Source organism: Lolium rigidum, chromosome 7, assembly GCF_022539505.1.
Source record: "Lolium rigidum isolate FL_2022 chromosome 7, APGP_CSIRO_Lrig_0.1, whole genome shotgun sequence".
In the NCBI taxonomy this organism is placed as follows: domain Eukaryota; kingdom Viridiplantae; phylum Streptophyta; class Magnoliopsida; order Poales; family Poaceae; genus Lolium; species Lolium rigidum.
In genome coordinates, this window is record NC_061514.1 from 229499514 (window position 1) to 229513217 (window position 13704).

The window sequence follows — 13704 nt, forward strand, 5'->3', positions numbered from 1 at the left end:
AGATTGCCAATTGTCCTAGGACACAAGGTATTAGGAAATATTTCCCGGCGGTAGTTTTTAAGTATATGTAAGATCATATCTACACCAAATAAAGCATATGGTAAAAGATAAGAGTTAACCATCATGCAAAGAGAGTTTCTTGATAGCTTCATTTAGTCATACCAACATGCAAGGCAATTAATAGTATTCATACCAACATGCGAAGCAATTAATAGTATTCATACCAACATGCAAAGCAATTAATAGTATGACTTGAAGCACTTGGTTTTCCAAAAATGTATTGAGGGACACGTTGTGAAAAACCATGCCAAGAAAAACTTTCACAAATAAGATCCACAAAGATATTAGCAATGAAGCCATTTAAGCAAATTGGAGCTTGTTTGAGCAAACATGTCACATATGAGAGATAATTTACAATATCAATTCTATGTGACACAACCTCAAATGTTCACATTTCCTAGGCTTGTAATATGCACAAAGCTTATTACTCCCCCATAATGTGATAAGGAATTTATTTTAACAAGAGGCAAATAAGATCCAACTAGAGATATTAATGAACATTAGAATTTGAATTTCTCATGAAGATGACATACCACATAGAGACTAGATAATCTTGCAATATCAATTCTAAGTGATATTCCTCATGTACACACATTGTTAGGATTGTGAAATTCCTAAAGGCATATCACTCCCCCAAAATGTTATAGTCCATTAATCTCTCATAAGAGCCATATAAGATACAACAAGATGCAAAGAGGCTCCAACACAAGCACAAATACATGGTGTGCAACCTAACATACATAGAATTGATTTCTCAAGAAAAACAAGTAGGATGCACAACATATACAAACACATGTTAGGAACAAAACTAACACATGCAAAGGGGCGAGTAACTTTCAATATAAATGAGTTGAGCACATGTTACCGCAAGGAGGAACATTGGGTGTATGATAGAAGTAAGATAACCAAAAGACTTGGCTTGAGATAATATAAATAATGAAGATCCCTTAATTCTTCATGATGTAGCCAAGTCTCCAATGCTCTCCAACAAGCACCTATTGATCAAGTTTTGGATTGTTGGTCCCCAACTAAGTTGGGTCCTAAGAGGTTAGTCACAATAGGCTTGGCAACCCAAATGGTTCTTTTCTTGACACTACTTTGAGCACCAACATATTTGGCAAACACATTGCCACCCTCATCCTTACGAAGAGAATAAACAACATCAACGGTGATAGAGTTGGATGAGGTACCAATAGTGCAAAAGGAGGAGATGTGGCCCTTCTCGCGGCATATGTAGCAAGTTCTTTTCTTCTCCTTCTTCTCACTAGATTTCTCCACAATGGGAGCATTGGCTTGATTCTTCTTGGGAAGTGACATTTCTTCAACTTGAGGTTGAATATGATTTTGAGCTTGAGGCCGCTTCCCTTTTTGCTTCTTCTTCAAAGGGCAAGATCTAACATGGTGCCCTTCAATTTTGCACTTGAAGCAAACAATCTTGGCCGGGTCTTTGACTTGTACTTGGCCCTTGTTGTTGTTGTTGTTGTTGTTGTTGTTGTTGTTGTTGTTGTTGGACTTGTTCTTTTTGTTGGATTTGAATCCAAGTCCACTCTTGTCATTGGGGGATTGTTGCACACTTAACATCGTGTCAAGTTTGCATTTCCCTTCATGACTCTTTACCAAGTCGGTCTTCAAAGAAGTGACTTGGGCCTTGAGCTCTTTGATTTCCTCTACATGGTTAGTAACAACACAAGTACTAGAGGAAGTAGAACCTTCATTGTTAGAGCAACAAGGCAAGGAAGATAATTCATCACAAGATTTAGCAATATTATGAGTGGATGAATTACTAGGACTAGCACATGGCAATATAGCATTTTGGGTAGTAGTGCTAGTATCCACATGAGGCTCACAAGGTGTTGCCTTTGATATGATAGCCTCATGAGCTAACTTTAGCCTATCATGAGAAGCTAGAAGATCCTCATGGGAGCTAGAAAGCTTTCCATGATTTTCTTCCAATTTCCCATAATTTCTAGTTAGCAACTCAAGTTGAGCCCTTAGCTCAACATTCTCCTTCAAGATAAATGCTTCACAAGAAGTAGAGTTAGTAGCACAAGCATCATTATCAATAGCAATAGGAGAAGGCAAGTTGGCATGCTCGTTTAGATAAGAAGCTTTAAGTTGCTCATGCGACTTGGTGAGTTTGGTGAGCGCACTCTCAATGACCCTCGAGCCCTTTTTGAGTTGCTCAAAATCCTCAAGGAGTTTAGCATTAACAAACACAAGCTTATCATTTTTTAGCTTTAGTTCATTTGCCATCTCAAGAGCTCTATCATGGTTTTCCTTTTCTCTAGACAATTCTAGAGCAAAGGTCTCCTCAAGAGCTTCCTTGATGGTTTGTTCTTCTTCAAGTTCATTCTTTAATGATGCTACATCATCGGCATACTCTCGTTCAAGAGCACCCTTTTTATCAATGGTGTTCTCATGCATCCAAATAAGTTTTTGGCTCTCAATAGCGGTAGTCAAGATTTCAAAGAAGTGAGAGCTAGCAATTTTATCTTTGTAAAGAACCTTGAATACACTCTTACCCTTATCGCGTAGAGAGACAACCCAATCATCTTCTTCATATTCATCCTCATCCTTATCACCACGAGAAATATTAGGTTCCATGGTAGGAGGTACCGTGGAACCCTTGGCCATAAGGCATATATGAGGACCGTGAGATAAAGATGAGGAGTTACTTGAGGCTCCTTTCAAGATCTTGTCTTGACCAATAGAATCTTTGGTTTCCTTTACATTGTTAGACACACAACAACTAGAGGAAATAGAATCATTTTTATCATGGCCACAAGACAAATCAAGCATATCATTATGAAATTTATTCAAGCAACTTACACATGATATGCAAGGACTATCAACACAAGCATGTAAATCATTTCTAGTGCTAGATGTGTTTAAGTCCAAAGATGAAGCATTGCAATGAGATAGAGATGAAGAATCATCAATAGTAAGCTCAATATCAACATTGCAATTTTCATCACCACTCACCATATAATTACCTTGTGTCTTACCACACTTTGGTGAAGTGGATGAAGATGAGAACTCATCACGGCCGGAAGTGGAAGCAATACAATCATCCTCAATAATATTGGACACATCATATTTATCTTGAAGCTTTGTCCATAATTCATGAGCGCTCCCAAAAGGCATGATTGAAGAAGTAACTACATTGCTCACAACAATGGAAAACACATGAGAAGCAAGAGCATCGGGACAAGAGTTTTTCTCCTACTCAAGAGATAAATTTTGAGGATCCTTAGGAGAAGAAAAACCCATGTCAAGAAATCGCTCCATGTCCGGGGACATACGCCGCAAAATATTAAGCACATAAATTTTCCATAGATCATAATTTGTGCCATCAAATATAAACAAGTTATTGTGCGCTAATCCCCTAACCGACATCTTTACTCTAAAGGCGGTGAAGCCTAAGAATGAGAGACCTTGCTCTGATACCAATTGAAAGGACACGGATGTCGCCTAGAGGGGGGGGGTGAATAGGCGATTTAAAACTTTTACGAGATGGGCTTAACAAATGCGGAATAAAACTAGCGTTTACTTTGTCAAGCCCAAAGCCTATATACTATGGTTCACCTATGTGCACCAACAACTTATTCTAAGCAAAGGTTCACCTATGTGCACCAACAACTTAAGCTAAGCAATACAAGCAAGTATGTGATAGCAAGATATATATAACTTCAAGCACGATGGCTATCACAAGGTAAAGTGCATAAGTAAAGAGCTCGGGTATAGAGATGACCGAGGCACGCGGGAGACGATGATTTATCCCGGAGTTCACACTCTTGCGAGTGCTAATCTCCGGTGGAGAGGTGCGGTTGCTTAGTGCTCCCGAACGCCACAAGAGGCTCACCTTGAGGTGTGGTTGCTCGATGCACACCAACGCCACAAAGGCCTCACCCCAAGATGCGGTACTCACACCACACCGAACGCCACGAAGGCGCCTCACCTAAATCTCCGGTGACCCTCGCCACAAAGGCCTAGGTCACGGTTCCACTAAGGGATTTCCTTCGAGGTGGAAACCGGGCCTTACACAAAGATTGGGGCACACATCCACAACTTAATTGGAGGCTCCGAACAAACCGCCACAAAGGCCTAGAATCCGTCTAGGGTTCCAAGAACCCAAGAGTAACAACTTTCTTGCTTTCACCTCCACGAATCACCGTGGAGAACTCAAACCGATGCACCAAATGCAATGGCAAGAACACCACAAAGATGCTCAAGTCCTTCTCTCTCAAATTCCAACAAAGCTACAAAAGCTATTGGGGGAATAAGAGAGGAAGAACAAAGGAATTCACAAAGAACACCAAGATCAAGATCTAGAGAGTTCCACTCACAAAGAGATAGATTTGATTGGTAGAAATGTAGATCTAGATCTCCTCTCTCTTTTCCCTCAAATGGGGGCAAGAATCATGGAGGGATTGGGAGATAGTGCAAGCTTCTCTAGTTCAACAATGGAGGAGAGAGAGAGTGAGAGAAGCCCCAGCCCAAGGAGGAAGAAGGGGGGTATTTATACCCCCCAAGAAAATCGAGCCGTTGGGCAAAACCAGGGCCGAATAATCCGGCCTAAGTAAGGGCCGGATAATCCGCCCCCCCGGATAATCCGGCCTCTGGGACAAAACCTGGTAAAAATCCGGGCAAATGTCCGGCCCCTATACTGAGCATCAATTCCTCAGGTCCTTAGCCGATTTCGAGGGGGCCGGATATTTCCGAAATATCCGGACTGCAGAAACACCAAAACTAAAACGGGCATAACTTTAGCATCCGGACTCCGATTTTGATGATCTTGGGCTTGTTTTGAAGCTAGGAACAAGCTCTACAAGATCATACAGGAAACCATCATAGTCCAACAAGGGAGGATAGAAACAAATGATGAAAGGTTTGACCTATCTAAAAAAGACATACCGGTAAAACCTCCAATCTCGAAAATGCAACAAGTTACCCGTGCAAAAACCATTCTTGATGAACTAGAGCTTGTCATGAGAATAGCACAAGCTAAATCATCACATGGATAAGATCCAAATGACAACCAAGAAAGATGATGAACCAAACTCGAAAACGCAACAAGTGATCTATGCGAAATCCGTTTCGATGAACTAGAGCTTGTCATGAGAATAAGCACAAGCTCTAAAACAGCACATGGATAAGGTCCAAATAACAACCAAGAAAGATGATGCAAGGATGCAAAGGTTTGAGCTCTCTCCGAACGATACGATCGAGTTACTCACTCGAGAGCCCTCTTGATAGTACGGCAACTATACTATAAACCGGTCTCCAACTACACTATGAGACCGGTGAGAAAGAAACCCTATCAAGAGCAAACCTTATACTTGCGCATTCCACTTGAGCTCGATGACGACGATCTTGACCTCAACAAGATGGAACGCCTTTCTTGCTTGTGCTTGCTTGACGAAGTCTTGTGGATTGCTCCCCCATAATCCACCATGGGAGAGCTTCTTCTTCGGCGCATCTTCACATAACCATGACCACCATGTGGATTGCTCCCCCATAATCCACCATGGGAGAGCTTCTTCTTCGGCGCATCTTCACATATCCATGATCACCATATGGATGGCAAGACTCAAGCAAAGGATCTCTTCGAGATGGCTCATCTTGAACTTGCACTTCATTCTTCATTCTTCATCATATTGATGTCTTGAAGTAACTTGAGGGCTCACTTCATCTTCATCTTCATCTTCAAGACATACTTGACACTTGATATCCTTCATCAATTTCTTCTTATTGCAACCTTGAAGCCAACAAATGGTTCAAGATTGCCTATGGACAACTCCTACAAATATAACTCAATGCAAACATTAGTCCATAGGGATTGTCATTAATTACCAAAACCACACATGGGGGCTCCATGCACTTTCACTTGGTCACTTGCTTCCTCCAGGGCCCTCTTGGCCGTCAGATGCTGCTCCATGATGACTTGGCGTGCATCCGTCCGTCGTTTCACCCTCAGTGCCTTGGGTAGGTGTAGGTGCGTGACAGGAGCGTGGGAGGTGGAACACCAGCAGCATGGCATGGTGAGGACGTCGCTTGGCCGGCGGCGACAAACGTGGGCTTATTTCAGAGGGAAGGGGTCGAGATGGGGATGAGAAATGTGGTCAGCCTTAGAGCATGTCTAATGGAACCCTTAAACCCTTATAGCTATAAGGGTTGAGAATTGGCAAAATTGGAGGGGTTGGAGGTGTGAAAAACAGGAGGCATTTAGTGGAACCCTTAAACCCTTAAATTTTAAGGATTGAGGCAAATAGTGGAACCCTCAAACCCTTAAAATTTAAGGGTTTGAGGGTTCCACTATTTGCCTCAACCCTCAAACCCTCAAACTCTCATCACAATATCATTGCACATAAACACAAATATCATCACAATTCATCACAATTGTCTTCCAAACAAACTAGGAAATGAAGATTATAGATGCATGGTTTAATAGTTTACATCACAAAATCATCATCTCCCCCCTCTCATCGGCACCATCACCAAAAAAATGCAACACGGCGCCATCTCCTCCTCCTCTTCCACCATGGCGCCATCAAGCACCTTCATAGGTGCCGGTGGTGGAGTCCTCCACACCGCCATCACCACAACCACTCATTGGAGTGTCACCTCGAAGAGAAGAGGAGGCACTACGGAACATCCTCTTCCTCGCCGCGATGTCCTCCTTGTAGTCCTTCCACCACGAAGAGAAGGGGAGGTCGAGGGGGTGGCCGCGGGGGTGGGGGCGGGTGTGGGGGAGCTCGAGGAGGCCGCGACGGCGCGCCGGCGACGAGGGAGGGCGCGGGAGGCGGCGCGGTCGCGCGGGTGGCGGCGGCGGCGCGGGTGGGGAGGAGGAGGAGGTGGGAGATGGGGAAGATTTTTCGCGCGCTCGCGCGGAACGTGTACATGTTGTGGTAGGGGTTGGCCCCTCCAACCCTTACTTGTACAGGTCGGAGCACGGGTTGGGGCCTCGACCTCTAATTTTTTTTACAGATTTAGGGGTTTAGGGGTTCCACTAAATGGCATTTGGACCCTTAAATTCGTAAAAACGGTTGTATACAGATTTAAGGGTTCCATTAGACATGCTCTTATCCCTAATCGAACCGCAGTGATAAGTGGTTGCCTCCATTGAAAAACACGTGGTAGCCCACTGCTTTGACCAAAACGTTACCGGTAAAACGGGAAAGCCTTTTTTTTAGAACACAGTACAACGCAGACGCTCACAAAACACGCACGTACAAACACCCCTATGAACGCACGCACACCCTACCCCTATGAGCACCTCCAAGGAACTGAGCCGGCATATCTTGAGGTTGACGAAGTCACCACTGGCGCCTCGCTGTTGACGGGCACGTCACCTACCACTGAAAGCATAGCGCCGGTTAAATCCTGGAATAAATCCAGGTAAATGCAAACACCCATGTCAAGTCTAGAACTTGAACCTGGGTGGGCTGGTTCCACCACAAGGGACCTAACCACCAGAGCCAAGCTCTATTTGCTGGGAAAGCCTCGGAACTGTAGAAACACAATGAAAAGGAAATCGTGCAGAGAAAAAGAGAGCCACCGGGAGAACAACCGGGGAAACCCGGTCACATGAGATTAACTGGCCAAAAATAATAGGAAGAAATGAAGGCAAAATCTAGATCTACACCCATCTACAGTAAAATTACAATGCCCAAATCCGCTATGGTTTAAGCAAAGTGGCTAAGCTTTTATATAGTTTATTTATTTAAGCAAAGTGGCTCAGCTTTTATATAGTTATTTATTTATGTATAATAATATGACTTTCTTTTGAAGTTTCCCTAAAGTTGCTAATTAGTTATTCTATTTAGACCTCGTATCAATCTCCCCATTCGTCAAACCAGCATGAACACAAACAGATTTCCTCGCCAAAGGGAAAATATCTGGAGCAATCAAACGAGGAGATTGGCCTTGAGGCATCATGCAAGAAGCTTGCTTTCCTGCCATTCCCAATTGTAATCTTGGTAAAACCAGCAAAAAGCTTAACATAGGGGGGGAGGGGTTAGTTCCCTTCCAAGGCTTATCTTCCTATGACCATCTCAACCACTCCCATATGAGACCATCCTCTTGCAAGAAGCATGTCCAGTTCCTGTTCGCTGGTTGCTGTTGCTGGTTGACTAATGCACACATGAGTACATGGACACGGATTTTCTAACGCAACCGGTTCCTACCGGTCTCAATCCCACCGGTAGTAGACTCATGATTTGTGCAAATATTTTTTCAGTTTGGTGTCTATTTTACTGCAATATAGTATATCTATGATATTTATTAGATATGAACAAAATTGTAGTCAAATTTGTTATTTTAACCACATTATACATATATTTCAAACATATTTGAATTCATTGTTCTTTTTTCATTTAAATTACCGCGAATCCTGGTTTAAATAAAAATTTAGAAGATTTTTTTAAACTTTTATTTAGATACCAAATATATGTCATATGAAAATGATACACACTAGATATAAACAAGGGGCCTAACACAAACCGCGAGGAAATGGAGGGTGAATGGATGCCCGGTAGAAACCGGCTCCATTAGAAATGACTTTCCCACGAGTATATGGCACAAGGCATGATGGACATGCAAAAGGTATGAATGGATGGATGACTTCAGGTAATCTGAATCAGTCACAGTTGAGTAAACTGAATTCAAGATGCTACTAGGACTAAATAGTACAAGATAGAACTGCTAATTAAATTGGACTAAATTTTGTACCCACGAACATAATCGGATCATTTGGGTTGGGAGAGAGGATTTTCAGAGCCGTTGCTCAGTGCCTACTCGTATCCGGACCATCTATGCTCCTTCAAGATCCGTGCTAACTCCTTTTTTCCCTCTCAAACAACTTCTCTTTTTTGTATCTCTCAGACCACACAATCTTTGGACTTGAAATTTTGCAGATCATCTAAACGTAGCAGCTAGAATATGGGAAACATATTTTGGACTTTTTATGTCATTATGTATATATATATTTCAAGAATTTTTTGAATTTTAAATAATTTAAAATTTGAAATTGCACAAAATAATACAAACTATGTTTACCTCATTCTATTTGTTATTTTGACTAACTTGCAAAAAAATAATTGAAATATTGTATAATTTGAGAGTTATGAAAAAACAAAAGTCAAAAAAATTGAGGGTGCGTAGAGTGCATGTGCTCTCTCTCACACTTTTCCTTTTGTGTCGCCGGTTTGTGTCACCCCGCTGGTGATGTCCTAACAATTCATAGAGTCATTTGAGACTTTTTTCGATAAAAGGGCCTCACGGCCCCAATTTCATTTCTGAAATGGGAGAAACTCAGGTTCATATCCTATTTTTACATACCAGACCATGTAACGCTGGAACAAACGACCAGACTTTACTAAAAAGCTAAAACCCATCTACCAAAGCTACTTTCCAACAACAAAACATGTAACAAGTCATAGATGCATTGCAGACTTCCGGTCGAGTTAACTGAATCCAAGATCCGAGTAGCACTACGAAATGGTACAACACAATGTAGAACTAGTAAGACTAGGAGCGGTCTCCATGGTGTGTCCAGGATGTCAGATACACGTGGTCTGCCACGTTGCAGTTTTTGTCCTATCATTTTCCCAGCCCAGAAACAAGTTCACCTTTCGTGACATGGACGAACCGAGACGAAGTGTTGCGACTCTTGGGTTTTTTTTACCGCTACCGAATCGCTTTTTATCCAACTAACCCAAATTAAGGGTGGGATGTGGATACAAATATCCATCACATGATAACTGAGGCAAAAGGAACATATGCCATTTTTTTTATGGAGATACTCATCACTGGATTCTGGAGCTTATGTACTGATGTTGGAGCTTATGTGACCAACGAAATGATGATATTTTCAATGGAAATGAGCCAGATACCCATATATGTACTATCATATTTAAATATTTTTTCACCTTAACTATGCATAGAGGTAAGCCTAGTCTGAAAGAGGGGATGCAATGCTCGATTGATACTCTATGAGTTTGTAATAAGGACTGGAACCCATGTAAATATGTCCCATTTATTTAATAGAAAATGACACTGCAGGAAGCCTTTCCCTATTGTTTTGTGTATTTTTTTTTGAGTGGCAACTTCAATTTGGCTGCTTTGGGTGAATAGAGGAGAATTGGCCCGGGCGCAAAAAAATCTAGGAGAGAAACTGCAAGGTGGCATGACACATGTAACTGACGCCCAAGACCCACATGGTGGCTCACTCCCAAAATCTTAGATGGGGGTAAAGCTGATCTTTTTTCACTAAATGTTGTTAAATGTTGTAATTTGAAATTAAGGGCTAAAAACTAGAACGCGCTCAATGGTTTAAGAACTACTCCCGGTCTGACGTCAACTTGGCATACGCTACAAGGCTCTCATTCCCAAACACAGAACTAGTTAATAGACAAGTTTTTTAGAACGTACATTAATCTTCTCTACAACTTGATTGGCCTTTTAAGTGTGTGAACGAGGATGACTTTTTGCCACTTAAGTGGGGTTTTAACACCCTTTTTCCCTCTTTGTTGGCCACCCCATTATTTTTTCTCTTTTATTCTCGTCTTTCCATTCCCTCTCCATCTCAATGAGGCTAATCAAATGGCGGTGGAGCATTCGCTCAGTAATACAAATATTTATACTCCTTCTTTGGAAGACACAAATTTTATTTTACTTCAACCTTTTCCATTTTTAACAATGAAATGCATTGTTAAGTGAATGTCACACATATGAGTTCAATAACTTGGTTGGCATGGTGAAATGGGAGTAACATTCCATGCATATGAGTAGGCTAAAACATGGTGTACAATGGTCTGTCTCTTCCACCACATCTCTGGAAAGCCAGATTCAATACTAACAAACTATCATATTCCAAACAATCGTTAGACAATAAATCTTTAACTCGGTGGACTAAAATATTTGAAGTGGGGCCCTACAATTTGGCTCACCGTATGCAGCATGAACGTTCTCGCTCCTTCATATGCTCAAGTAGTACCACACCTAAAAAGCCAATCTCCCTGGATTCGATATTGTTCGATTCATGTGCCCTATAAGACATTAGACATAGTGGTGCATCTGCCCTGGCTCTATGCCCACACGAGCTGCATAATATATATAATGTTGTGTAGGAGTACAAGGATCTCATGCATGAAAGATGTGCGAGGACATCAACAATAATGGACTCGAAGGGTGGAGACAGATCATGTAAGGTGTGCTTATTAGGTAGTGTATACATCATTTGTGTTTTTTGCACCCCATTGGACGGCTTTGAGATCTTGCCAACTCCTAATGTCCCTTCAAGAGTTATGAAATCTTCAGTGGACCCAAGAGGACCTCAAGAGAGAAATATGTGCAAGGCAATGGTCGTTAGCGGAAACATGGAACTTGTAGGCTTAACAAAGGTAACACATAGCATGGCGCTTCCTACATGGCCTTAAATGTTGCATGTGGACCTGTCAACCTTAAACTTTGGGTAATTAGTCTTGGCTCTTCGTGCCATTCTTATTTGTATGATAGTAATTACATGGGACCACTCTACCCTCATGAGGTGTTGATGCTCTAGGTAAGGAGAAGCAGCGACGACGTGTCACTTGTAGGGTTGAGACAGATGGTCTGGGTGGGATTCCTATGTTAGTGGTTTCCCCATGATCTTAGATGCCGCATCTTGATACAACAACCCTGAATCTTGAGCACTACTCATTGTGATGCTATTATCTATGAATTTATAACTAGATGAGACAACACAACCATCATTACTTCAGTAGATGACAATTTGAGAGGTATATTGCGGTTGTGCCATGTGACTTGTGGTGCAAAGAGAGATGTTGTGATTGAAAGTTTCTAATTGTTCCTTACTTGACCACAAGTGTGGCATCTTGATATGACGACCTTCAGGCCCAACATTTCACCAAAAAGGGTGATGGGCTTAGATATAGGCCGGATTAGGACGAGGGAGGTGTGATCATGGGTAAGAGGTTCTACGTGTTTGGACTGATGTTTTGAACTATAGGAAAATACTTGAAAGATCCATATGTATTTTTAGAGGGACCAACTTTTGCAGTCCTCCTTCCAGCTCTACTACATAACCGACCTTATGTTTTGGGCAGCGCCTTTATACTGTTTGTATCTATATAATATTATAAATAGGATTACACAACCAATAAAAAATCTTGACCATCATTCTAGGGAGGAAATAATGCACATGGGCCCACGTCAACTCAGACCAGCCAAACCAATAGAGATCACGATGTGAGCGGTATAATGGGCCACATGGCGAATTCGTACTCCCGACCAATGCTAATGTTGAGAATTAGGACATGGATCTTACTAAATGGGCCATACATGTAAATTTGCATTTCATAGAGATTGGGCCACTACCCAATATTGTCACTGTGACCCCCCGCATATGCACACAACCCTAGCGAGGATAAGATGTGCTAGGTCAGCGGCGGCGGGTGACATGTTGTGTGTAGGGAGATAGCCCAAACTAGGGTTTGTATTTGACGTTCCCCCACATGATTTCGTCCGTTGTGTCCAAATTGAACGGCCTAGATGCTTCGTAGCCAATTGGGCGGGCTACCCCAGTATGACCTATTTCTATTCCTCTCCCCTCCTATAAAACCCACTCGCGTATGAGGTTTGCTAATCGAAAACCAAGATCTGGAACAAAGCCACAGAGATCGAGATCATGCGCCTGCCGCTAGCCAGTCTACAATTCCTCCATCATATTTGCTTGATTTGAGGTAATCATGAACATGTCCCTTTTCCTCAATAGTTAACCCCCTTGGTTTTCTTCTTCTTATTATCATATACCTGTCCATGTTAGATCCACGCCGTTTTCTTTCCTCATGGATTAGATTTTTCCTTGTTTAACTCTTTGGTCATTGAATATTCTGATAAATACAACCTTTACGGAATAGATCTATTCTTGTGTTTAGATCTTTATCCTTAGTTTGTTTGATAGTTTGTTCTTTATGTGCCTATTTGAGGACTATACTACGGGAAAAGGTTTATACTATTTCATTTTGTTTTGACGACCAAGTAATTTCTTTCCCTATATCGAAGATGCCATATTGATATGTTTTATACTAATGATTACGATATGGGTCATATTAAATGGGCCATATACGTTATTAGTTTCCTTTTAAATTTTAGAAATACTGGCCTGTGCCTAGTATGGTCACCATGACCCTCTTCATATGCACGCAACCCTAGCGAGGACAAGATGTACGAGGTCAGGGGCGCGACGGCATGGGACTTGGGGCAGGGTTTATAGATTTTACCCCCTTATGATTTTGGTCGTTGTGTCCTAATCGAACGTCCTAGATGCTTAGGTGCCCATGGGGTGGGTTACAATGGTCCAATGGAGACCTATTTCCGTTCCTTTCCATGTTTATAAACTCCCCTCTCATACGGGGTTTGGAACTTGAAAGAACAATATTTGGAACAAAGTTGCAAAGACCGAGATCAGGCTCTCCGCTAGCTAGCTTGAAGTTCCTTGATATAATATGTAATAATAAAATTTTCCCCTTGAATGTTTATTCCTCATTTGTTATCTTCTTATTATCATATACTTGCGCATGTTAGATTTAGGTCGTTTTCTTTCCCCCTAGATTGGATTTTGTCCTTGTTTAATTCTCTTGA